Source organism: Pseudophryne corroboree, chromosome 2 (assembly GCF_028390025.1).
Source record: "Pseudophryne corroboree isolate aPseCor3 chromosome 2, aPseCor3.hap2, whole genome shotgun sequence".
In the NCBI taxonomy this organism is placed as follows: Eukaryota; Metazoa; Chordata; class Amphibia; order Anura; family Myobatrachidae; genus Pseudophryne; species Pseudophryne corroboree.
The window spans coordinates 553,116,678-553,142,728 of NC_086445.1; the positions used below are offsets into that span (position 1 = coordinate 553,116,678).

General features: G+C 48.1%; 1 protein-coding gene across 1 annotated transcript in view; it reads right to left on the minus strand.

Annotated features, from left to right (window-relative positions):
• The window catches only part of SF3A3 (splicing factor 3a subunit 3), a 132,174-nt gene that overhangs the window by 13,447 nt on the left and 92,676 nt on the right, over nucleotides 1–26,051 (minus strand). The gene's annotated exons all lie outside the window — the stretch shown is intronic.

Consider the following 26,051-nt stretch of genomic DNA (forward strand, 5'->3'; position numbering starts at 1 on the left):
TCTGGTCTCTTATCATTTTCTCTGAGGCAGGCTGTGGGACACTTGACCATGGGATTGCAAGTTGGGATGGAGTTTGGCACTTAAACTACTGTAACTTTAAAATGTAAGCTCCTCCCCCCTGTAAAACCATCATGCCAGTACTTATTTAAGAGAGTCCGGTAAAGAGTAGCAGTAACCCAGTGAACTTCAGACTGCTTCGGATAAAAGCAATCAGTGGTAAGTAAGTAGAAATCCTCTTTTCTTTGTCAGCATGGCTGGTGGAACCCTGGACAATGGAACGTTCAAACGCCACCCCCACGGGAGGGAACGCTAAGGCTGCCTGACCGGAGAACTATACTCCTAAAGTGGGCATCGCCAGAGGTAAAAATAGGTAAACATGTGGACAGAGGACCAGGTAGATGCACGACAGACTTGGTCCACCGAAGCCCCATATCGCACTGCCCAGCAGGTCGCCACTGCCGCAGCGGAATGTGCCAACACCAGTTTTGGTACCACCCACCCCGCACTAGAATATGCTCGAGTGATGACCAAGCGGATCAAACACATAATGGCAAAAAAAGGAAAAGCAATTTATTACAGCGCACAGGAATTTTATAAATTATACAATTTAAAAAGATCAGTAAACAAGCAACCACCGGCCGTTTTTCACTTTCACAGTAAAGAAAGAAAATAGTAAAAGCAATTCTATACAGCACAATATTAATTTGGCAGAAGGTGCAACATATCTGGCAACAATTTATTTCTAGCTTGCTATTTTGTAGCCTGTTCATATATGTGAGGGCAATGTGTCCAATTAGTATCAATTTGCTTCACGCAAGCTGTTTTGAAAACTGCACGGCTTGTGTGTAAGAGACAAGGTTGCAGGTAAAGTCAGTGTCCTAATCACTGGATAATACCCATTACATTCAACGTCCGGTAGGGAATCCCATATAATAGGGCACTGAATTATCGGTTGATCTGGCCAGACAAGCTTAAAACAGGATTTTAATACCTACCGGTAAATCCTTTTCTCCTAGTCCGTAGAGGATGCTGGGGTGGGATCCACTTCAGTACCATGGGGTATAGACGGTTCCGCAGGAGTCATGAGCACTTTAAGACTTTTCAAGGGTGTGAACTTGCTCCTCCCTCTATGCCCCTCCTCCAGACCTCAGTATAGGAACTGTGCCCTGGGAGACGGACATTTCGAGGAAAGGATTTACTTTTAAGTTAATGGTGAGATTCATACCAGCTCACACTTCAACCATGCCGCACAACATGGCATTCAACAAAACACATGCCAACGAGCATGAACATTACAACAACCGTGCTGAACACATTTTTAACCAATTAACAACTGCAGGTAAAGTACGCATTGGGCTGGGTGCCCAGCATCCTCTACGGACTAGGAGAAAGGGATTTACCGGTAGGTATTAAAATCCTATTTTCTCATACGTCCTAGAGGATGCTGGGGTCCACTTCAGTACCATGGGTTTATACCAAAGCTCCAGTACGGGCGGGAGAGTGCGGATGCCCCTGCAGCACCGATTGACCAAACTTTAGGTCCTCATCGGCCAAGGTATCAAACGTGTAAAACTTATCAAACGTGTTTGTCCCTGACCAAGTAGCTGCTCGGCAAAGTTGTAATGCCGAGACCCCCCGGGCAGCCACCCAGGATGAGCCCACCTTTCTAGTAGAATGGGCATTCACCGAATTCGGTATAGGCAATCCTGCCATGGAATGAGCGTGCTGAATCGTACCTCTGATACAGCGCGCAATAGTCTGCTTAGAAGCAGCACACCCAATCTTGTTGGGAGCATACAGGACAAACAGAGCCTCTGTTTTCCGTATCTGAGCTGTTCTTGCGATATAAATTTTCAAAGCTCTGACCACATCCAGAGACTTTGACGCAGCTAAGGTGTCAGTAGCCACTGGCACCACAATAGGTTGGTTTATATGGAAAGAAGAAACCACCTTTGGAAGAAATTGCTGACGAGTTCTTAACTCAGCCCTATCTTCATGGAAGATCAAGTAAGGGCTCTTGTGAGACAAGGCCCCTAACTTAGACACCCTCCTTGCGGATACCAAGGCCAACAGCATGACCACTTTCCAAGTGAGAAACTTCAACTCTATCTCCTGTAGAGGTTCAAACCAATCCGACTGAAGGAACTGCAACACCATGTTAAGATCCCATGGAGCCACAAATGGAGGTTGGATGTGCAGAACCCCTTTCACGAACGTCTGAACTTCTGGAAGGGAGGCCAATTGTTTCTGAAAGAAAACGGACAAGGCCGAAATCTGGACCTTGTTGAACCCAATCGTAGGCCCACATCCACACCCGCCTGGAGAAAATGGAGAAAACGTCCTAACAAACTCTTCCGTTGGAGCCTTCTTGGATTCACACAAAGACACATTTTCTCCAAATATGGTGTTAATGTCTAGACGTTACTCTTTTCTTGGCCTGAATAAGAGTGGGAATGACTTCTTTGGGAATACCCTATCGGGCTAGGATCCGGCGCTCAACAGCCATGCCGTCAAACGTACCCGCGGTAAATCTTGATACACGCACGGCCGCTGCAGCAGCAGGTCCTCGCGAAGAGGAAGAGGCCGAGGATCTTCTATGAGCAACTCCTGAAGATCTGGATACCAAGCCCTCCTTGGCCAGTCTGGGACAATGAGATATCTCTGAAACTTCTTGTTGAGACGAGATGCCATCATGTCTACTTGAGGAACTCCCCAAAGACCTGTTACCTCTGCGAAGACTTCGTGGTGGAGGCCCCATTCTCCTGGATGGAGATCGTGTCTGCTGAGGAAGTCTGCTTCCCGGTTGTACACTCCTGGAATGAAAACTGCCAACAGAGCTCTTGCATGTCTTTCTGCCCAGAGGAGGATTTTTGTCACCTCTGCCATCACCGCTCTGCTTTTCATTCCGCCCTGACGGTTTATGTACGCAACTGCTGTTACATTGTCCGACTGCATCTGTACGGGTTGATCTTGAAGAAGATGCACCGCTTGTAGAAGGCCGTTGTAAATGGCTCTCAACTCCAGAACGTTTATGTGAAGACAAGTTTCTTGACTTGACCATCTTCCTTGGAAGCTTTCCCCTTGAGTGACTGCTCCCCAGCCTCGGAGACTCGCATCCGTGGTTACTAGGATCCAATCCTGAATCCCGAACCTGCGTCCCTCTAGGAGGTGCGAACTGTGTAGCCACCACAGGAGTGAAATTCTGGCTTTCCATGACAGGATTATCCTCTGGTGCATGTGTAGATGGGATCCGGACCACTTGTCCAATAGGTCCCACTGGAATATTCTGGCATGAAATCGGCCAAACTGTATGGCCTTGTAGGCCGCTACAAACTTCCCCAACAACCGAATGCATTGATGAATCGACACTCTCGTTGGTTTCAGAATTTGTTGACCATTCTCTGGATTTCCATAACCTTTTCTATTGGATGAAATACCCTTTGTACTTCTGTGTCCAGTATCATCCCCAGAAAAGACAATCTTGTCTTTGGTTCCAACTGTGACTTTGGAAAATGTATGATCCAACCGTGTTGTTGAAGTACTGTCAGGGAGAGTGCAATGTTCTGCACCAACCTTTCCCTGGACCTCGCTTTTATCAGGAGATCGTCCAGGTAATGAATTATATCGACTCCTTGCTGTCGAAGGAGAACCATCATCTCCGCCATCACCTTGGTGAACACCCTCGGTGCCATGGAGAGTCCGAACGGCAACGTCTGAAATTGGTAATGACAATCCTGTACTGCGAATCTCAGATAAGCTTGATGTGGAGGATAAATGGGAACATGTAAAGTAGGCATCTTTTATGTCCACTGACACCATGTAGTCCCCTTCCTCCAGACTGGAAATCACTGCCCTCAGAGATTCCATCTTGAACTTGAGCCTTTGCAGGTAGAGATTCAGTGTCTTCAGGTTTAGAATCGGTCTGACCGAGCCGTCCGGCTTCGGAACTACGAAGAGGCTTGAATAAAACCCTTCTCCTTGTTGTGACAATGGAACCAGGACAATGACTTGATCCTGACACAATTTTTGTATTGCTGCTGTCACCACTTCCCTGTCTGTGATAGAAACTGGTAAGGCTAATTTGAAAAATCGGCATGGGGGAATGTCTTGAAACTCAGTTTGTACCCGTGGGACACTATTTGTAAGACCCACGGGTCCAGGCCAGATTGAACCCAAATCTGACTGAAGAGTTTCAGACGTGCCCCCACCTGAGCGGACTCCCGCAAGGAAACCCCAGCGTCATGCTGAAGATTTGGCAGAAGCAGAGGTTGATTTCTGCTCCTGTGATCCTGGAGACGCAGTCGACTTTTTTCCTTTTCCCCTTCCTTTACCCGCAAAGAAAGGGGAATCTTTACCCTTTTTGTATTTATTGGGCCGAAAGGACTGCATCTGAGAGTGATGTGTCTTTTTCTCCGGCGCAGGAGCATTAGGCAAGAATGTCGACTTACCTGCAGTAGCCGCAGAAAATACGATTTTACTCACCGGTAAATCTATTTCTCGTAGTCCGTAGTGGATGCTGGGAACTCCGTAAGGACCATGGGGAATAGCGGCTCCGCAGGAGACTGGGCACAACTAAAGAAAGCTTTAGGACTACCTGGTGTGCACTGGCTCCTCCCTCTATGACCCTCCTCCAGACCTCAGTTAGGATACTGTGCCCGGAAGAGCTGACACAATAAGGAAAGGATTTGGAATCCCGGGTAAGACTCATACCAGCCACACCAATCACACCGTATAACTCGTGATACTATACCCAGTTAACAGTATGAAATATAACTGAGCCTCTCAACAGATGGCTCAACAAGAACCCTTTAGTTAACCAATAACTATATACAAGTATTGCAGACAACCCGCACTTGGGACGGGCGCCCAGCATCCACTACGGACTACGAGAAATAGATTTACCGGTGAGTAAAATCTTATTTTCTCGAACGTCCTAAGTGGATGCTGGGAACTCCGTAAGGACCATGGGGATTATACCAAAGGTCCCAAACGGGCGGGAGAGTGCGGATGACTCTGCAGCACCGAATGAGCGAACTCTAGGTCCTCCTCAGCCAGGGTATCAAACTTGCAGAATTTAGCAAATGTGTTTGACCCCGACCAAGTAGCTGCTCGGCAAAGTTGTAAAGCCGAGACCCCTCGGGCAGCCGCCCAAGAAGAGCCCACCTTCCTCGTGGAATGGGCTTTTACAGATTTAGGATGCGGCAGTCCAGCCGCAGAATGTGCAAGTTGAATCGTGCTACAGATCCAGCGAGCAATAGTCTGCTTTGACGCAGGCGCACCCAACTTGTTGGGTGCATGCAGGATAAATAGCGAGTCAGTCTTCCTGACTCCAGCTGTCCTGGAAACATAGATTTTTAGGGCCCAGACTACGTCCAGCAACTTAGAATCCTCCAAGTCACGAGTAGCCGCAGGCACCACAATAGGCTGGTTCAAATGAAAAGCTGAAACCACCTTTGGGAGAAATTGGGGACGAGTCCTCAATTCCACCCTATCCATATGGAAAATCAGATAAGGGCTTTCACATGATAAAGCCGCCAATTCTGACACACGCTTGGCCGAAGCCAAGGCCAACAGCATGACCACTTTCCACGTGAGATATTTTAGTTCCACGGTTTTAAGTGGCTCAAACCAATGCGACTTTAGGAAATCCAACACCACGTTGAGATCCCAAGGTGCCACTGGAGGCATAAAAGGGGGCTGAATATGCAGCACTCCTTTAACAAATCTCTGAACTTCAGGCAGTGAAGCCAGTTCTTTTTGGAAGAAAATCGACAGAGCCGAAATCTGGACCTTAATGGAACCCAATTTGAGGCCCATAGTCACCCCTGACTGTAGGAAGTGCAGAAATCGACCCAGCCGAAAATCCTCCGTTGGGGCCTTTCTGGCCTCACACCACGCAACATATTTTCGCCATATGCGGTGATAATGGTTTACGGTCACCTCCTTCCTAGCTTTAATCAGCGTAGGGATGACTTCCTCCGGAATGCCCTTTTCCTTCAGGATCCGGCGTTCAACCGCCCTGCCGTCAAACGCAGTCGCGGTAAGTCTTGGAACAGACAGGGCCCCTGCTGCAGCAGGTCCTGTCTGAGCGGCAGAGGCCATGGCTCCTCTGCGATCAACTCTTGAAGTTCTGGGTACCAAGCTCTTCTTGGCCAATCCGGAACAATGAGTATAGTTCTTACTCCTCTTTTTCTTATTATCCTCAGTACCTTGGGTATGAGAGGAAGAGGAGGGAACACAAACTGACTGGTACACCCACGGTGTCACTAGAGCGTCCACTGCTATTGCCTGAGGGTCTCTGGACCTGGCGCAATATCTTTTTAGCTTTTTGTTGAGGCGGGACGCCATCATGTCCACCTGTGGCCGTTCCCAACGGTTTACAATTAGCTGAAAGACTTCTGGATGAAGTCCCCACTCTCCCGGGTGGAGGTCGTGCCTGCTGAGGAAGTCTGCTTCCCAGTTGTCCATTCCCGGAATGAACACTGCTGACAGTGCTAACACGTGATTTTCCGCCCATCGGAGAATCCTTGTGGCTTCTGCCATCGCCATCCTGCTTCTTGTGCCGCCCTGTCGGTTTACATGGGCGACCGCCGTAATGTTGTCTGACTGGATCAGTACCGGCTGGTTCTGAAGCAGGGGTCTTGCCTGACTTAGGGCATTGTAGATGGCCCTTAGTTCCAGAATATTTATGTGTAGGGAAATCTCCTGGCTTGACCATAGTCCTTGGAAGGTTTTTCCCTGTGTGACTGCCCCCCAGCCTCGAAGGCTGGCATCCGTGGTCACCAGGACCCAGTCCTGTATGCCGAATCTGCGGCCCTCTAGAAGATGAGCACTCTGCAGCCACCACAGCAGAGACACCCTGGTCCTTGGAGACAGGGTTATCAGCCGATGCATCTGAAGATGCGATCCGGACCACTTGTCCAACAGATCCCACTGAAAGATTCTTGCATGGAACCTGCCGAATGGAATTGCTTCGTAGGAAGCTACCATTTTTCCCAGGACTCGCGTGCAGTGATGCACCGACACCTGTTTTGGTTTCAGGAGATCTCTGACTAGAGATGACAACTCCTTGGCTTTCTCCTCCGGGAGAAACACCCTTTTCTGGTCTGTGTCCAGAACCATCCCCAGGAACAGTAGACGTGTCGTGGGAACCAGCTGTGACTTTGGAAAATTCAGAATCCAACCGTGCTGTTGTAGCACCTCCCGAGATAGTGCTACCCCGACCAACAACTGCTCCCTGGACCTCGCCTTTATAAGGAGATCGTCCAAGTACGGGATAATTAAAACTCCCTTTTTTCGAAGGAGTATCATCATTTCGGCCATTACCTTGGTAAATATCCTCGGTGCCGTGGACAGACCAAACGGCAACGTCTGGAATTGGTAATGACAGTCCTGTACCACAAATCTGAGGTACTCATGGTGAGGAGGGTAAATGGGGACATGTAGGCAAGCATCCTTGATGTCCAGTGATACCATATAATCCCCTTCCTCCAGGCTTGAAATAACCGCCCTGAGCGATTCCATCTTGAACTTGAACCTTTTTATATAGGTGTTCAATGATCTCAAATTTAAAATGGGTCTCACCGAACCGTCCGGTTTTGGTACCACAAACATTGTGGAATAGTAACCCCTTCCTTGTTGAAGGAGGGGCACCTTGACTATCACCTGCTGCGAATACAGCTTGTGAATTGCCTCCTGCACTGCCTCCCTGTCCGGGACAACTGTTGGCAAGGCAGATTTGAGGAAACGGCGAGGAGGAGACGTCTCGAATTCCAGCTTGTACCCCTGAGATACTACTTGTAGAATCCAGGGATCCACCCGTGAGCGAGCCCACTGGTCGCTGAAGTACTTGAGACGGGCCCCCATCGTACCTGGCTCCGCCTGTGGAGCCCCAGCGTCATGCGGTGGACTTAGAGGAAGCGGGGGAGGGCTTTTGTTCCTGGGAACTGGCTGTTTGCTGCAGCTTTTTCCCCCTACCTGATAATACGGTGCTTTCTTTGGCTGTGAGGGAACATGGGGTAAAAATGCTGACTTCCCAGCTGTCGCTGTGGAAACGAGGTCCGAGAAACCATCCCCAAACAACTCCTCACCCTTGTAAGGCAAAACTTCCATGTGCCTTTTAGAATCTGCATCCCCTGTCCACTGCCGAGTCCATAAACCCCTCCTGGCAGAAATGGACATTGCACTTATTTTAGATGCCAGCCGGCAAATATCCCTCTGTGCATCTCTCATGTATAAGACTGCGTCTTTAATATGCTCTATGGTTAGCAATATAGTGTCCCTGTCTAAGGTATCAATATTTTCTGACAGGGAATCTGACCACGCAGCTGCAGCACTGCACATCCATGCTGAAGCGATAGCTGGTCTCAGTATAATACCTGAGTGTGTATAAACAGCCTTCAGGATAGCCTCCTGCTTCCTATCAGCAGGCTCCTTTAGGGCGGCCGTATCCGGAGACGGTAGTGCCACCTTCTTTGACAGGCGTGTGAGCGCTTTATCTACCCTAGGGGATGTCTCCCAACGTGACCTATCCTCTGGCGGGAAAGGGTACGCCATTAGTAACTTTTTAGAAATTACTAGTTTCTTATCGGGGGAAGCCCACGCTTCTTCACACACCTCCTTTAATTCATCAGAAGGGGGAAAAACCACTGGTAGTTTTTTCTCCCCAAACATAATACCCCTTTTTTGTGGTACCTGGGGTAATATCAGAAATGTGCAACACATTTTTCATTGCCGTAATCATGTAACGTGTGGCTCTATTGGAATGTACACTAGTCTCATCATCGTCGGCACTGGAGTCAGTATCTGTGTCGACATCTGTGTCTGCCATCTGTGGTAGCGGGCGTTTTAGAGCCCCTGATGGCTTTTGGGACGTCTGGGCAGGCACGGGCTGAGAAGCCGGCTGTCCCACATCTGATATGTCGTCAAACCTTTTATGTAAGGAGTTGACACTGTCGCGTAATTCCTTCCACGTATCCATCCACTCAGGTGTCGACCCCGGAGGGGGTGACATCACATTTATCGGCACCTGCTCCGCCTCCACATAAGCCTCCTCATCAAACATGTCGACACAGCCGTACCGACACACCGCACACACACAGGGAATGCTCTGACTGAGGACAGGACCCCACAAAGCCCTTTGGGGAGACAGAGAGAGTATGCCAGCACACACCAGAGCGCTATATAAAACAGGGATACACACTACACAGTGATTTTACCCCTTATAGCTGCTGATATATCACAGATTGCGCCTAAATTTAGTGCCCCCCCCTCTTTTTTTTACCCTATGTAGTCTGGAACTGCAGGGGACAGCCTGGGGAGTGATCCTTCCAGCGGAGCTGTGAGGGAAAATGGCGCCAGTGTGCTGAGGGAGATAGCCCCGCCCCTTTCTCGGCGGGCTTCTCCCGCTTTTTTATGGAATATATGGCAGGGGATTTTACACATATATAGTCTTAATGACTATATTATGTGCTATTTTGTCAGTAAGGTACTCTTATTGCAGCCCCAGGGCGGGCGCCCCCGCCCCCCCCCAGCGCCCTGCACCCATCAGTGACCGGAGTGTGTGGTGTGCATGGGGAGCAATGGCGCACAGCTGCAGTGCTGTGCGCTACCTTAATGAAGACCGAAGTCTTCTGCCGCCAATTTTCAGGAACATCTTCTTGCTTCTGGCTCTGCAAGGGGGACAGCGGCGCGGCTCCGGGAACGGACGACCGAGGCTGGGCCTGTGTTCGATCCCTCTGGAGCTAATGGTGTCCAGTAGCCTAAGCTAGCTGCAAGCAGGTAGGTCCGCTTCTCTCCCCTAAGTCCCTCGTAGCAGTGAGTCTGTTGCCAGCAGATCTCACTGAAAATAAAAAACCTAAATATAACTTTCTTTTCTAAGAGCTCAGGAGAGCCCCTAGTGTGCATCCAGCTCGGCCGGGCACAAAATTCTAACTGAGGTCTGGAGGAGGGTCATAGAGGGAGGAGCCAGTGCACACCAGGTAGTCCTAAAGCTTTCTTTAGTTGTGCCCAGTCTCCTGCGGAGCCGCTATTCCCCATGGTCCTTACGGAGTTCCCAGCATCCACTTAGGACGTTAGAGAAACTAAAGCATCCAGCCCATCTCCAAACAAGGCCTCGCCTTTATACGGGAGAGCCTCCATATTCCTTTTGGAATCTGCGTCAGCATTCCATTGGCAAATCCACAACACCCTCCGTGCTGAGATTGCCATGGTAGCGGCTCTTGATCCCACGAGACCAATATCTTTTATGGCTTCTAGCATGAACGCACTAGCGTCTTTGATATGACCCAACGTTAGGAGTATCTCGTCTCTATCTATAGTGTCAATGTCTGATGACAAGTTTTCTGACCACTTTTCTATAGCACTACTCACCCACGCACAGGCAATGGTAGGCCCGAGTAGTGTCCCATTGGCCACATAAATAGATTTCAACATATTCTCTAACTTGCGGTCAATCACCTTTTTTGTTAACCGTGACAGGGCACTGTCTAAAATGGGGGGTGACTCCCATCTTTTCCTGTCCTCTGCAGGGATAGGGTAAGCTACCTGAATTCTTTTGGGAATCTGGAATTTCTTTTCATGATTTGTCCAGACTCCCTCAAAGAGACTGTTCAGCTCATGAGATGGAGGAAAAGTTACATTAATTTTCTTAACAAAAGTAAGCCTTCTCCTGTGGTAAAGGAGGGGCCTACGTAACTTTTAACACCTCCTTTATAGCAACAATCATGTAGTGAATGTTTTTTGCTAACTTTGGAGCTATTCCCCTGGAATCACTAGTGTCGACACAGGAATCAGAGTCCGTGTCGGTATCAGTTTGTACAACTTGCGTAAAATGACCTTTTATGTGACCCAGAGGGGTCCCCTGTGGATGAAAAGGCAGAACTATTAAAAACCACATCTTCGACAGATTTTCTCCAGTTTTCTGCATGAGACTCAGACTTATCCAATCTCTTACTGATATGATTCACACTATCACGTAATTCTTTCACCCATTCAGGCTCGTGGTGTGCTGGCAGCGCCACCACATTACAACTCTGTGTCCCTAAAATGGCTCCCTCAGGGGAAGAGCTCCCTGCCCCAGACATGTCACACGCGTGCACAATCACACCACAGACACTCCGGGGTTTAATATTGGGGACAGACCCACAGTAAAGTCTGTCAGAAGGACACAGAAAAGAATTGCCAGTCCACAACTCAGCGCCAAAAGAAAAAAATCCCTGTGACGCGTACTTTGTACACAGAAACCTCAAGCGCTTTATATTACTAATAGGTTTAGCACCGAATATTACACCCCCCCCCCCCTTTTTGCACCCTGATACTTGATTCAGAAGTGGAGAGGAGGATCAGCGTTTCTTGCCCTGCAGCTGCTGGGAGAAAATGGTGCTGAGCAGTGTGCTGGCTGCCTGAGGAAGAATTCCCGCCCCCTGTAATGGCGCGTTTTTCCTCAGCTTTTAGAATAGATATTTATACTGGCGGGGGTGTAGGACAGTGTAACCACAAAGTATGCTACCTTTTACCAGTGAGAGTAGGTTTCATGCTACCCAGGGCGCGCCCCGCGCCCTGCTGTGCACTGTGTTATGGATAGCATGTTTGCGCAGCGTTCCCGCTCGCTGCGCGGTACTTTAAGCCATCACGATGACCGGAGATCCCTCTCTGCAGATCTCCGGTAATACTACTCACCAGTCTTCTGGCTCTGTTAGGGGGGTGACGGCGTGCTGTGGGAGTGAGCGCATAGCCGCAGCTAGTGTTCAGTACCCTTCAGGAGCTAATGGTGTCCTGTCAGCCAGAAGTAGAGCCATGAAACTCTTTACGAAGTTGGTTCCTACTTCTTCCCCCTAAGTCCCACGAAGCAGGGAGACTGTTGCCAGCAGTCTCCCTGAAAATAAAAAACCTAACAAAGTCTTTCAGTGAAACTCAGTAGAGCTCCACTGGAGTTCGACCAGTCTGCCTAGGCACATTTTCTAAACTGAGGTCTGGAGGAGGGGCATAGAGGGAGGAGCCAGTTCACACTCTGAAAAAGTCTTAAAGTGCCCATGGCTCCTGCAGAACCGTCTATACCCCCATGGTACTGAAGTGGACCCCAGCATCCTCTAGGACGTATGAGAAAATATAGCAGTGGTCTCACTACTCTCCGTACTTTTCTACTGCAAATGATCCTCCACGGCTACTGGTGCTTTAACCTTTCATTGCAGTCATCTCTGGGGGACAGCTGGTGAAAAGTTCCAGTGCTAATATGCTGCAGAATACTGTGTAGTGTTTCTGATCAAATGGTGCAAATCCTGCCTCCTTACGTCATCAGTGACTTTCCAACTTCTGAGGAAGCCGCTGATGCCGTAAGAAGGCAGGGAAACGCATCATGCTTTTATTCTATCGGATCTGTACCACCTAATCGGAAACCCTACACAGTATACTGAATTAGTATATGCGATTCCCTACTGTATGTTGAAACTAATAGGGAATATCTGGTGACTATGACACTGACTTTACCAGCAGCCTTGTCTCTTACACACTAGCAGTGCAGTTTTTAAAATAGCTTGTGTAAAGCAAATTGATACTAACTGGACACATTGCCCTCACATATATGAACAGGCTACAAAATAGCAAGCTAGAAAGAAACTGTTACATAGAATTTGAAACATGAAATTTGACGGCAGATAAGAACCACTTGGCCCATCTAGTCTGCCCTTTTACTATATATATATATATATATCTCTATCTGATGAAGTCCTGGTGACGAAACCGGTAGGGGCGTGGCTTATGGATGGACGCTGATCAAGGCAACATGCAGTGGTGAATCCATCTTGTATCTTTGATTTTAAAACGAATGTATCAGCGGTGATTATACCGCCATCTTTGGTATGCTTACATTTTTAGACTCGTTTTATGATGTGTCAATAAATTGTCATCTTTTAATGCACTATTGGCGCCCCCCATTATTCTATCTTCTCTAGACATATATAGATTATTATTATTATTATTATTTTTTTTAAATCTCAAACCTTATTTGATCCTCATTTCTTTGAAAGGATATACTTATGTCTACCCCATGCATGTTTAAATTGCTCTACTGTCTTAGCCTCTACCACCTCTGATGGGAGGCTATTCCACTTGTCCACTACCCTTTCTGTGAATTTTTCCTCATATTTCCCCTGAACCTCTCCTCCCTCCAGTCTCCGTGCATGTCCTCATGTCCTATTGCTTACCTTCATTTGTAGAATGTTCCCCTCCTGGACTTTGTAAAACCTTTGATATATTTGTTCCCCCCTTTCCCTTCTCTGCCCCACACTATACATATTGAGATTTCTTAGTCTTTCTGTGTATGTTTTGTGGTGTAGGCCAAGCACCATTTTAGTTGCCCTTCTTTGTACAGTCTCTAATGTATTAATATCCTTTTGAAGATATGGCCTCCAGAATTGAACACCGTATTCTAGATGAGGCCGTACCAATGACCTATACAGTGGCATTACCTCTTTCTTGCTGCTATTGATTCCTCTCCCAGTGCAGCTAAGACTCTGATTAGCCTTCCAAATTGCTTGTTACATTGCTTACATGTCTTTAAGTCACCTGAAATAGTGACTCCTAGATCCCTTTCCTCCTCAGTAGTTTCCAGTATAGTGCCATTAATAAGTAGATTTATGGTAAGAACTAACCTTTGTTAAATCTTTCTGCAGGGTACACAGGGTTCCACAGGGATAACATTGGGGTGTACAGTTGGATCTTGATCCGAGGCACCAACAGGCTAAAAGCTATGACTGTTCCCAGGATGCAGAGCGCCGCCTCCTCTATAACCCCTCCTCTGTGCACAGGAGTTCAGTTTTGTGAACGAGTCCAATGCAGTAGCAGGTAAAAGACGACAACCGTTAGTAGCCAAATTCACCACATTCTCACGACAGGAGAAGTTATCAGCGGCTAATGCCATACAAACCCAAAGAAGCTAAATGGGCGCCCTGTGGAACCCAGTGTACTACCTCGCAGAAAGATTTAACAAAGGTAAGTTCTTACCATAAATCTCCTTTTCTGCAGTGGGGTACACTGGGGTTCCATGTGTCCTAAAGCAGTTCCTCATGGGAGGGGACGTACTGTAGCGGGCACAAGAACCCGGCGTCCAAAGGAGGCATCCTGGGAGGCAGAAGTATCAAAGGCATAGAACCTTATGAACGTGTTTACTGAGGACCAGGTAGCCGCCTTGCACAATTGTTAAAGGGTCGCACTACGGCCGCCCAAGAAGGTCCAACAGACCAAGTAAAATGGGATTTGATGGTAGCAGGAGCTGGAAGGCCAGCCTGTACATAAGCATGTGCAATCACCATTCTAATCCATCTGGCCAGGGTCTGCTTATTAGCAGGGCAGCCACGTTTGTGAAAACCAAAAAGGAGAGAGAGAATTAGATCTCCTAAGGGAAGCAGTTCTCTTCACATAAATACGGTGAGCCCGTACCACATCCAAAGACCGCTCTTTGGAGGACAAACCTGGAGAGGTAAAGGCGGGAACCACAATATCTTGGTTAAGATGGAACAATGACACCACCTTAGGTAGATAACAGGGCGAGTTCTAAGAACCGCCCGGTCACAGTGAAAAATCAGAAAGGGTGACCGACTGGACAAGGCAGCCAAGTCTGAAACCTGTCTAGCAGAGGCAATAGCCAGCAGAAACAAGACCTTAAGAGTAAGCCACTTAAGGTCCACAGACTCGAGAGGTTCAAACAGACTCTTGTAAGGCCTCCAGAACAACCGACAAATCCCAAGGAGCCACAGGCGGGACATAGGGAGGTTGAATCCGTAAAACACCCTGAGTGAATGTATGAACATCGGGGGTAATTCCAAGTTGATCGCAGCAGGATTTTTGATAGCAATTGGGCAAAACCATGTGCACTGCAGGGGAGGCAGATATAACATGTGCAGAAAGAGTTAGATTTGGGTGGGTTATTTTATTTCTGTGCAGGGTAAATACTGGCTGCTTTATTTTTACACTGCAAATTAGATTGCAGATTGAACACACCCCACCCAAATCTAACTCTCTCTGCACATGTTATATCTGCCTCCCCTGCAGTGCACATGGTTTTGCCCAATTGCTATCAAAAATCCTGCTGCGATCAACTTGGAATTACCCCCATCAGGTAGAGTCTCCATTTTTCTCTGAAACCATATCGACAAGGCAGAAATAGGCACCTTGAGGGAGGCCAGACGAAGGCCTAAGTCCAGGCCCTTTTGCATGAAGGCCAAAAGTTTGGCAGTACTGAACTTGTATACGTCATAATTGTTAGTCGCACACCAGGCAAGTTTGAATGACTGCCTTTGGCCCTCAGGACAAAAGCTTCAAGAGCCACGCCGTCAAAGCCAGCCGGGCCAAATCCAGGTAGACACACGGGCCCTGAACGAGGAGGTCTGGGCACTGCGGAAGCAGAAGAGGACGCTCTATACAGAGACCCTATAGGTCTGAGAACCAATGCCGTCTGGGCCACTCCGGAGAGATAGAAGTAGTATTCCTCCTTCTTGCTTGAACTTCCTTATCACCCTGGGCAGAAGTGACACCGGAGGGAACACGTACGGCAGTCGAGAGTTCCATGGAATTGCCAGTGCATCCACGAACGCTGCTTGAGGATCCCTTGTCCTTGCTCCGAAGACCGGAACCTTGTGATTTTGTAGAGACGCCATCAGGTCTACATCTGGTAGGCCCCACTTGTCCACTAGGAGTTGAAAGACTTCTGGATGAAGACTCCACTCTCCGGCGTGTACGTCCTGATGACTGAAGAAGTCCGCTTTCCAGTTGAGGACTCCCAGAATGAACACTGCCGACAGGGCTGGCAGATGGCGTTCCGCCCAACTAAGGATTTTTGATACTTCCATCATTGCCATGCGGCTTCGAGTGCCGCCTTGATAATTTATGTAGGCCACCGTGGTGGCGTTGTCCGACTGTACTTGAACAGGCCTGTTCTTTACCGGAGGCAGGGCTAGAGTCAACGCATTGAACACTGCCCGCAATTCCAGAATGTTTAATCGGGAGGAAAGATTCCTCCCTGGTCCATCGACCCTGAAGAGTGTGTTGCTCCAACACCGCGCCCCAGTATCGCAGACTGGCATCCGTCGTTAAAAGGACCCAGTTGGAGATCCAGAAGGGACAACCCCTGCTCAGTTGCTGGTCTTGTAGCCACCAGGTCAGTGACAAGCGGACCTCCGGAGTCAAAGAGATCATTTGAGTCCTGATCCGGTGAGGTAGGCCGTCCCACTTGGAGAGTATTAACCTCTGCAGAGGGCGTGAATGAAATTGAGCACACTCGACCATGTCGAAAGCAGACACCATGATGCCTAGTACTTGCATCGCCGAGTGTATCGACACACATGGGCGAGAGAGGAAGCATCTTATGTCCTGAAGTTTCAGGACCTTCTCCTGAGACAAAAACAACTGCTTGTTGTGGGTGTCCAATAGCGCTCCCAGGTGCACCATGCTCTGAGCAGGGCCCAGGGAAGACTTCTTCCAGTTGATGAGCCACCCGTGGGCTTGCAGGAATTGGACAGTCAGTTCCAGATAACTAAGGAGAACCTCTGGAGAGTTCGCCAGGATCAACAAACCGTCCAGATACGGCAGGATCCAGATACCCTGACGGTGGAGTAGAGCAGTCATGACCTTGGTGAAGATCATAGGGGCCGTGGTCAGACCAAAAGGTAAGGCCTTGAATTGAAAATGTAGGTTGCCAATAGTAAACCGCAGGTATTGCTGATGCGACACTGCAATAGGTAAATGCAGGTAAGAATCCTGAATGTCCAGGGATACCATATAGTCCTTGGGCTCCAAAGCCAGAACAACAGAGCGAAGAGTTTCCATACAGAATTTTGAAACACTCAAATTTGTTCAAAGACTTGAGGTTGAGAATGGGTCGGGAAGATCCATTCGGCTTTGGAACTAGCAACAGCGTTGAATAGTACCCCCTGCCTCTGAGTTAGAGGCACTATCCCTCCCGTGTCCAGGAGAGATTGTGCCACCAGATGGAGAGTTTTTGCTTCTACTGGGTCTGAAGGGACGTTTGTTGAGCAAAACTGGCAAGGGGAACGTTTCTTGAAAGAGATGGTGTATCCGTGAGTGATGACTTCCCTTACCCAGGCGTCTGAAGTGGTCTGTAACCATACCTGAACAAACCGTAGCAGTCGGCCTACCACCCTGGGTTCCCCCAAGGGGAGGCCCGCCCTGTCATGCAGCAGGCTTGTCTGTTTTGGAAGCAGGCTGACGGGCAGCCCAGGCACGTTTAGGTTTGGGCTTAGTGGATTTGGAAGTGCCAGCCTGTTTCGGGCACGCCTGACCCTTTGCTTTACCTGGAGGTCGAAAGGAACAAAAGGAAGTACTCTCAGCCTTCAGAGCTAGCTAATCATGCAGTCTTAGCAGATGCTAAGTCATCAACAATCTTATTGAGGTCTTCCCCAAAAAGAATGTTTCCCTTACAAGGTCTTCTTAGAGTCCAGATCTACAGACCAGGACCGCAACCAGAGGATCTGGCGAGCCAGAATAGACGTAGTAGACGCTTTGGCCACCAGGAAACCTGCATCAGATGCCGCCTCCTGTATATAATGAGAGGCTGTAATAATGTATGAAAGACACTGTCTAGCATTATCAGGAAAATTAGACCATAGTTCTGCTTCAACTTCCTGAACCAAGGCCTCTACAGCTTTAGCAGCCCAAGAGGCCGCAATAGTAGGCCTATGCACAGCTCCAGCAAGAGAGTGTAAATAGATTTCAAGCAACCTTCCACTCGTTTATCCATCGGATCCTTCAGAGAGGTGACGGTAGTGACAGGCAGAGCAGATGATACCACCAGATGCGCGACTTGTGAGTCCAACGCCGGCGGTGTTTCCCAATTTATACTTAACTTGGCAGCGAGGGGATAACGAGCTAGCATCTTCTTAGACAGGGAAAATTTCTTTCCTGGATATTCCCAGGATTCCTGATGTATGTCAACTAAGTGGTCAGAATGAGGTAAAACTAATTTAGTAACCTTCTGACGCTTAAACATATCTGGTTTCTTAGAGGTAGTTGGTGGTTTTTCGTCATCATCAATTTGAAGAATCAAAAAACACAAGAATTGAGGAACTTATTGGGCGCTGAAAAAGATATGAGCAGATTTGGCTACACACAGAAGGGGTTCCCTTAAAGGCCCCTAAAAGATTCCTAGAGATTTGTAGTGGTGTAGCCTGGGCGCACACTTTAAATGGCAGGTGGGAAAATGCGAAAATCAAAACAATGGTTCTCTCTATTGATATGTATATAAAACATAAAACAATAACAATTCATAAAAAGTCAATTTAATACATAAGTAGACAGTGTTATCTTTGATGGCCTATAGCATAACACAACTATATTAAAATTTATGGGTATAATGTAGCATGACCCAAAAAGCAAATAATATGCAAATCGTACTAAAAAGGAAGCAAAGAAGCTGCAGGTGGAATAAATGGCAGGGTGCTCCAAACTTCACCCTGCTCTGGCTCCTAAGCTTACCAAGGAAGTCCAACTCGGAATTGAGTCCCAAATGGTCCTAGTTGGATAAACGATTGTGGTCCCAAACTGTAGGTACCCAACGCGTTTCGAGATGTAGAATCTCTTCCTCAGGGCTTGATAGTTCTGCTGTGTCCTGGAGATGTTTGTGTAGTCATGATGATCAATATGCAAGTACTTCCGGTCCGGAGTTCGCCGGAACCGGAAGTGCGGGATCGTGAGAGACGGAAGGTAAATATAGGCGATTTACACTTAAAGGTATAATGGTAGTATTGTTAAGTGATTTACTTAAGTTATTGTGAGCCCAACTAGTAGTTTTTCAGTATGTTGTGTTTTAAATAAACTGCCGCTTTCCTCGTAACGGATGATACCCGGAAGTGACTCGACCGGAAGTGGGGCACCCGCGGCTTTCCTAACAATATTTCAATACCGGAAGTGGGGCATGGTTGTAGTCTGAGGAAGGACATCAATAGTTTTCCTCTCAATGTTTTTAGAGCTGGAGGCGGAGCATAATTGTAGTCTTAAGATACATAGTATTACATCCAGACTAAAGTGAAGCAAATGCTATAATTTCTTTAAAGTAGATAAGTGTACATCATACATGGGAATTAAAATGAGCTTCTTCACGTTAATTGACGTTCATTGGACAGTCCATTTATAATCCACAATGAGGCTGTTCCCAGTGAGAGACTACTCGTGAGTAAAAGAGAAGCAGAAAAAGGAGAAAATAATTACAAAAATAATATATTAAAAAAAATAAGAATTTACTCACCGGTAATTCTATTTCTCGTAGTCCGTAGTGGATGCTGGGGACTCCGTAAGGACCATGGGGAATAGACGGCTCCGCAGGAGACTGGGCACATCTAAAGAAAGATTTAGGACTATCTGGTGTGCACTGGCTCCTCCCCCTATGACCCTCCTCCAAGCCTCAGTTAGGAACGGTGCCCGGAAGAGCTGACACAATAAGGAAGGATTTTTGAATCCCGGGTAAGACTCATACCAGCCACACCAATCACACCATATAACACGTGATAGGAACCCCGGTTAACAGTATGATAACAAATGGAGCCTCTGAAGAGATGGCTCACAACAAAACCCGATTTTTGTAACAATAACTATGTACAGGTATTGCAGACAATCCGCACTTGGGATGGGCGCCCAGCATCCACTACGGACTACGAGAAATAGAATTACCGGTGAGTAAATTCTTATTTTCTCTAACGTCCTAGTGGATGCTGGGGACTCCGTAAGGACCATGGGGATTATACCAAAGCTCCCAAACGGGCGGGAGAGTGCGGATGACTCTGCAGCACCGAATGAGAGAACTCCAGGTCCTCCTCAGCCAGGGTATCAAATTTGTAGAATTTTGCAAACGTGTTTGCCCCCGACCAAGTAGCTGCTCGGCAAAGTTTTAAAGCCGAGACCCCTCGGGCAGCCGCCCAAGATGAGCCCACCTTCCGTGTGGAATGGGCTTTTACAGATTTAGGCTGCGGTAAGCCTACCGCAGAATGCGCCAGCTGAATAGTGCTACAAATCCAGCGCGCAATAGACTGCTTAGAAGCAGGAGCACCCAGCTTGGTGGGTGCATACAGGATAAACAGCGAGTCAGTTTTCTGACTCCAGCCGTCCTGGAAATATAAATTTTTAGGGCCCTGACTACGTCCAGCAACTTGGAATCCTCCAAGTCCCTAATAGCCGCAGGCACCACAATAGGTTGGTTCAAGTGAAAAGCTGAGACCACCTTTGGGAGAAACTGAGGACGAGTCGTCAAATCTGCCCTATCCATATTGAGATATTTTAAATCAACAGTCTTAAGTGGTTCGAACCAATGTGATTTCAGGAATGCCAAAACCACATTGAGATCCCAAGGTGCCACTGGGGGCACAAAAGGAGGCTGAATATGCAGTACTCCTTTGACAAAAGTCTGAACTTCGGGCAGTGAAGCCAGTTCTTTTTGGAAGAAAATCGACAGAGCCGAAATCTGGACCTTTATGGACCCCAATTTGAGGCCCAACGTCACCCCTGCTTGCAGGAAGTGCAGGAATCGACCCAGTTGAAATTCCTCCGTCAGGGCCTTCATGGCCTCACACCAAGCAACATATTTTCGCCAAATGCGGTGATAATGTCTTGCGGTGACATCCTTCCTGGCTTTGATCAGGGTAGGGATGACTTCCTCCGGAATACCCTTTTCCTTCAGGATCCGGTGTTCAACCGCCATGCCGTCAAACGCAGCCGCGGTAAGTCTTGGAACAGACAGGGTCCCTGCTGCAGCAGGTCTTGTCTGAGCGGCAGAGGCCAAGGGTCCTCTGTAAGCATCTCTTGAAGTTCCGGGTACCAAGCTCTTCTTGGCCAATCCGGAACCACGAGTATGGTTTTCACTCCTCGCCTTCTTATTATTCTCAGTACCTTGGGTATGAAAGGTAGAGGAGGAAACACATAAACCGACTGGTACACCCATGGTGTCACTAGAGCGTCCACCGCTATCGCCTGAGGGTCTCTTGACCGGGCGCAATATCTTTTCAACTTCTTGTTGAGGCGGGACGCCATCATGTCTACCTGTGGTTTTTCCCACCGGTTGACCAGCATTTGGAAGACTTCTGGATGAAGTCCCCATTCTCCCGGGTGGAGGTCGTGCCTGCTTAGGAAGTCTGCTTCCCAGTTGTCCACTCCCGGAATGAACACTGCCGTCAGTGCTAACACATGATTCTCTGCCCATCTGAGAATCCTTGTGGCTTCTGCCATCGCCATCCTGCTTCTCGTGCCGCCCTGTCTGTTTACATGGGCGACCGCCGTGATGTTGTCTGACTGGATCAGTACCGGCTGGTTTTGAAGCAGGGGTCTTGCCTGGCTTAGGGCATTGTAAATGGCCCTTAGCTCCAGGATATTTATGTGAAGAGAAATCTCCTGATTTGACCACAGTCCTTGGAAATTTCTTCCCTTTGTGACTGCCCCCCAGCCCCGAAGGCTGGCATCCGTGGTCACCAGGACCCAGTCCTGTATTCCGAATCTGCGGCCCTCTAGTAGATGAGCCCTCTGCAGCCACCACAGCAGCGACACCCTGGTTCTGGCCGATAGGGTTATCCGCTGTTGCATCTGGAGATGGGACCCGGACCATTTGTCCAACAGGTCCCACTGGAACGTCCTTGCGTGGAACCTTCCGAATGGAATTGCTTCGTACGAAGCTACCATTTTTCCCAGGACTCGTGTGCATTGATGTACCGACACTTTTCCTGGTTTTAGGATGTCTCTGACCAGAGATGACAATTCCTCGGCTTTTTCCAGTGGAAAAAACACTCTTTTCTGGTCTGTGTCCAGAATCATTCCCAGGAACAGAAGACGTGTCGTCGGGACCAGCTGTGACTTTGGAATGTTTAGAATCCAGCCGTGCTGTTGTAGCACTTCCTGAGAAAGTGCCGCCCCCACTATCAACTGTTCTTTGGACCTCGCCTTTATCAGGAGATCGTCCAAGTACGGGATAATTAAAACTCCCTTCTTGCGAAGGAGTATCATCTTTTCGGCCATTACCTTGGTAAAGACCCTCGGTGCCGTGGATAACCCGAACGGCAGCGTCTGGAACTGATAGTGACAGTCCTGTACCACAAATCTGAGGTACTCCTGGTGCGGAGGGTAAATGGGGACATGCAGGTACGCATCCTTGATGTCCAGGGATACCATGTAATCCCCCTCCTCCAGGCTCGCAATAACCGCCCTGAGCGATTCCATCTTGAACTTGAACCTTTTGATATAAGTGTTCAAGGTTTTTAAATTTAAGATGGGTCTCACCGAACCGTCCGGTTTCGGTACCACAAACATTGTGGAGTAGTAACCCTTTCCTTGCTGAAGGAGGGGTACCTTGACGATCACTTTCTGTGAATACAGTTTTTGAATAGCCACCAACACTGCCTCCCTGGCAGAGGGAGTTGCCGGCAAGGCAGATTTTAGGAAACGGCGGGGGGGAGACGTCTCGAATTCCAGCCTGTACCCCTGAGATACTACTTGAAGGACCCAGGGATCCACTTGTGAGAGAGCCCACTGTGTGCTGAAAAACCTGAGACGTGCCCCCACCGTTCCCGATTCCGCCTGAGCAGCCCCAGCGTCATGCTGTGGACTTACCGGACGCAGGGGAGGACTTCTGCTCCTGGGAACTAGCTGTGTGCTGCAGCTTTTTCCCCCTTCCTCTGCCCCTCGGCAGAAAGGATGAGCCTCTAGCCCGCTTATTTTTCTGGGGCCGAAAGGACTGTACCTGATAATACGGTGCTTTCTTTTGCTGTGGGGTAGCCTGTGGCAAAAAAGTCGATTTCCCAGCAGTAGCTGTGGAAACGAGGTCTGAAAGACCTTCCCCAAAAAGTTCCACCCCTTTATAGGGTAAAACTTCCATGTGCCGCTTGGAGTCGGCATCACCTGACCATTGCCTAGTCCATAACCCCCGTCTGGCGGCAATGGACATAGCGCTTATTTTTGATGCCAGCCGGCAAATATCCCTCTGTGCATCACGCATGTATAAGACCGCGTTTTTTATATGGTCAATCGTTAGCAAAATATTGTCCCTATCCATGGTATCAATGTTTTCAGACAGGGAGTCTGACCACGCAGCAGCAGCACTGCACATCCAAGCTGATGCAATAGCGGGTCTCAATATAATGCCAGTGTGTGTGTATATAGCTTTTAGGGTACTTTCCAGCTTTCTATCAGCAGGTTCTTTTAGGGCGGCAGTATCCGGAGACGGTAGTGCCACCTTCTTTGATAAGCGTGTCAATGCTTTATCTACCCTAGGGGGTGTTTCCCAGCGTGACCTATCCTCTGGCGGGAAAGGGTACGCAGCCATTAACCGTTTAGAAATGATCAATTTCTTATCTGGGGAAGTCCACGCTTCCTCACACACCTCATTTAATTCGTCAGATGCAGGAAAAACTACTGGTAGTTTTTTCTCACCAAACATAATACCCTTTTTTGTGGTACCTGGGGTATCATCAGAAATGTGTAAAACATTTTTCATAGCCTCAATCATATAACGGGTGGATCTATTGGAGGGTACACTCGTCTCATCATCGTCGACACTGGAGTCGGTATCCGTGTCGACATCTGTATCTGTCATCTGAGGTAGCGGGCGTTTTATAGCCCCTGATGACATTTGAGACGCTTGGACAGGCACAAGCTGAGTAGCCGGCTGTCCTATGTCGTCAAACCTTTTATGTAAGGAGCTGACACTGTCACGTAATTCCTTCCATAAGTCCATCCACACTGGTGTCGACCCCGCAGGGGGTGACATCACATTCACAGGCATTTGCTCCGCCTCCACATCATTATCCTCATCATACATGTCGACACAGCAGTACCGACACACAGCAGACACACAGGGAATGCTCTTACAGAGGACAGGACCCCACAAAGCCCTTTGGGGAGACAGAGGGAGAGTATGCCAGCACACACCAGGGCGCTATATAACACAGGGATATCACTATACAGAGTGTTTTCCCCTATAGCTGCCTATAATATATATATATATATATATATATATACTGCGCCTAAATTGTGCCCCCCCTCTCTTTTTTACCCTTTCTGTAGTGCAGGACTGCAGGGGAGAGCCAGGGAGCTTCCTTCCAGCGAAGCTGTGAGGGAATAATGGCGCCAGTGTGCTGAGGGAGTTGGCTCCGCCCCTTTTTCGGCGGGCTTTCTCCCGCTATTTTATCGTTTCTGGCAGGGGTTAATATACACCTATATAGCCTCTGGGGCTATATATGGTGTTAGTTTTGCCAGCCAAGGTGTTATTAGTGCTGCTCAGGGCGCCCCCCCCCCAGCGCCCTGCACCCATCAGTGACCGCAGTGTGTGGTGTGCATGAGGAGCAATGGCGCACAGCTGCAGTGCTGTGCGCTACCTTGGAGAAGACAGAAGTCTTCAGCCGCCGATTTTCCGGACCACCTTGTTTCTGGCTCTGCAAGGGGGACGGCGGCGCGGCTCCGGACGACGAGGTCGGGTCCTGTGTTCGATCCCTCTGGAGCTAATGGTGTCCAGTAGCCTAAGAAGCCCAAGCTACCACCACTTAGGTAGGTTCGCTTCTTCTCCCCTTAGTCCCTCGTTGCAGTGAGCCTGTTGCCAGCAGGTCTCACTGAAAATAAAAAACCTAAACTATACTTTCTTCTAGGAGCTCAGGAGAGCCCCTAGTGTGCATCCAGCTCAGCCGGGCACAGAAATCTAACTGAGGCTTGGAGGAGGGTCATAGGGGGAGGAGCCAGTGCACACCAGATAGTCCTAAATCTTTCTTTAGATGTGCCCAGTCTCCTGCGGAGCCGTCTATTCCCCATGGTCCTTACGGAGTCCCCAGCATCCACTAGGACGTCAGAGAAATACAAATGCAGTTAAACAAAAGATTGGAACAAATTATAAAAACTATTTAAGTTCGAAATCTTTATTTAATCCCTTTGGGCATAGGGACTGGAGTTTATATATAAATGTCATCTCTGCTTTGGCCAGATTTTTTTCAATACTCCTGTCTCGCCAGGTTGATTTGATATGTTGGATGCTCACAAATTTTCTAATAAATTTAAAAGAACAGTTATGTTCTGTCTTGAAATGCTCTGATAAATTGTGAGTAAGGAGACCATACTTTATATTTCGCAGATGTTCCCCCAATCTTGCTTTTAGGGATCTTGATGTTCGTCCAATATAATTTTTTCCACATGTGCACTTGACAAGGTAGACGACATTACTGGTGTGGCACGTGATAAAGTCTTATCTTGAAATTGACTCCATTTGTGGTTACTTCTCTGAATTTTGATGTTTCTGACCCAATTTGTCTACACGGTAGGCAAAGTCCGCACCTATGGAACCCACTTGTTCTAATGGGGTTAATGGTTTTCTGCGGTAAAGCACTACGTATCAATTTATCCTCTACATTGGATGCCTTATGGTAAATAATTTTTATTTTAGGGATGATATTTCCTTAATGTATTGTTTTGGTTTTCGCATTTTCCCACCTGCCATTAAAGCCTGATAGCCTCCAAAAGGTCAGGAACATCCACCTGTGTAGTAGACTCCCCATCAGAAGCATCTGCATCAGTGTCTGAGGGGTCAGTATATGCGCGGTCAAAGTCGAATAATATTGCAGTACACACATCACGTACAAACTACACACAGATGGCCTCTGCGCGTGTACTTGTTCTGTCATGCGTGCACATACTCGCAATTTGCGTATGGTCGCTCCCGCGGTCCTGTGCGTGTTATGGGTATTTACGGTAGAGTTTGTGAACGCATGGAGAGCTATCAAAAACATTACATATTTAATCCAAATAGTGCACATTGTACACATAGTCCCCCTGCACCACACCAGAAAGTAACAACAGTTTAAATGATTCCAGAACAAAGGGATTCACCTTTACAGGATAAGAGGGGACAGACTAAGGTTATAAGGTGGTGTTTGGTATCCAGCTGTAGGATATTTTAAGGGTAACATTCCGGTGTTGGTCTGCGGAAGATCGCATGTTCCAGCGGATAGTTATGTGCAGAAGCAGAATATAGATATAAACTGTATTTACTGTATATTATGTATGCGGCGGGAATCCAGAGGAGA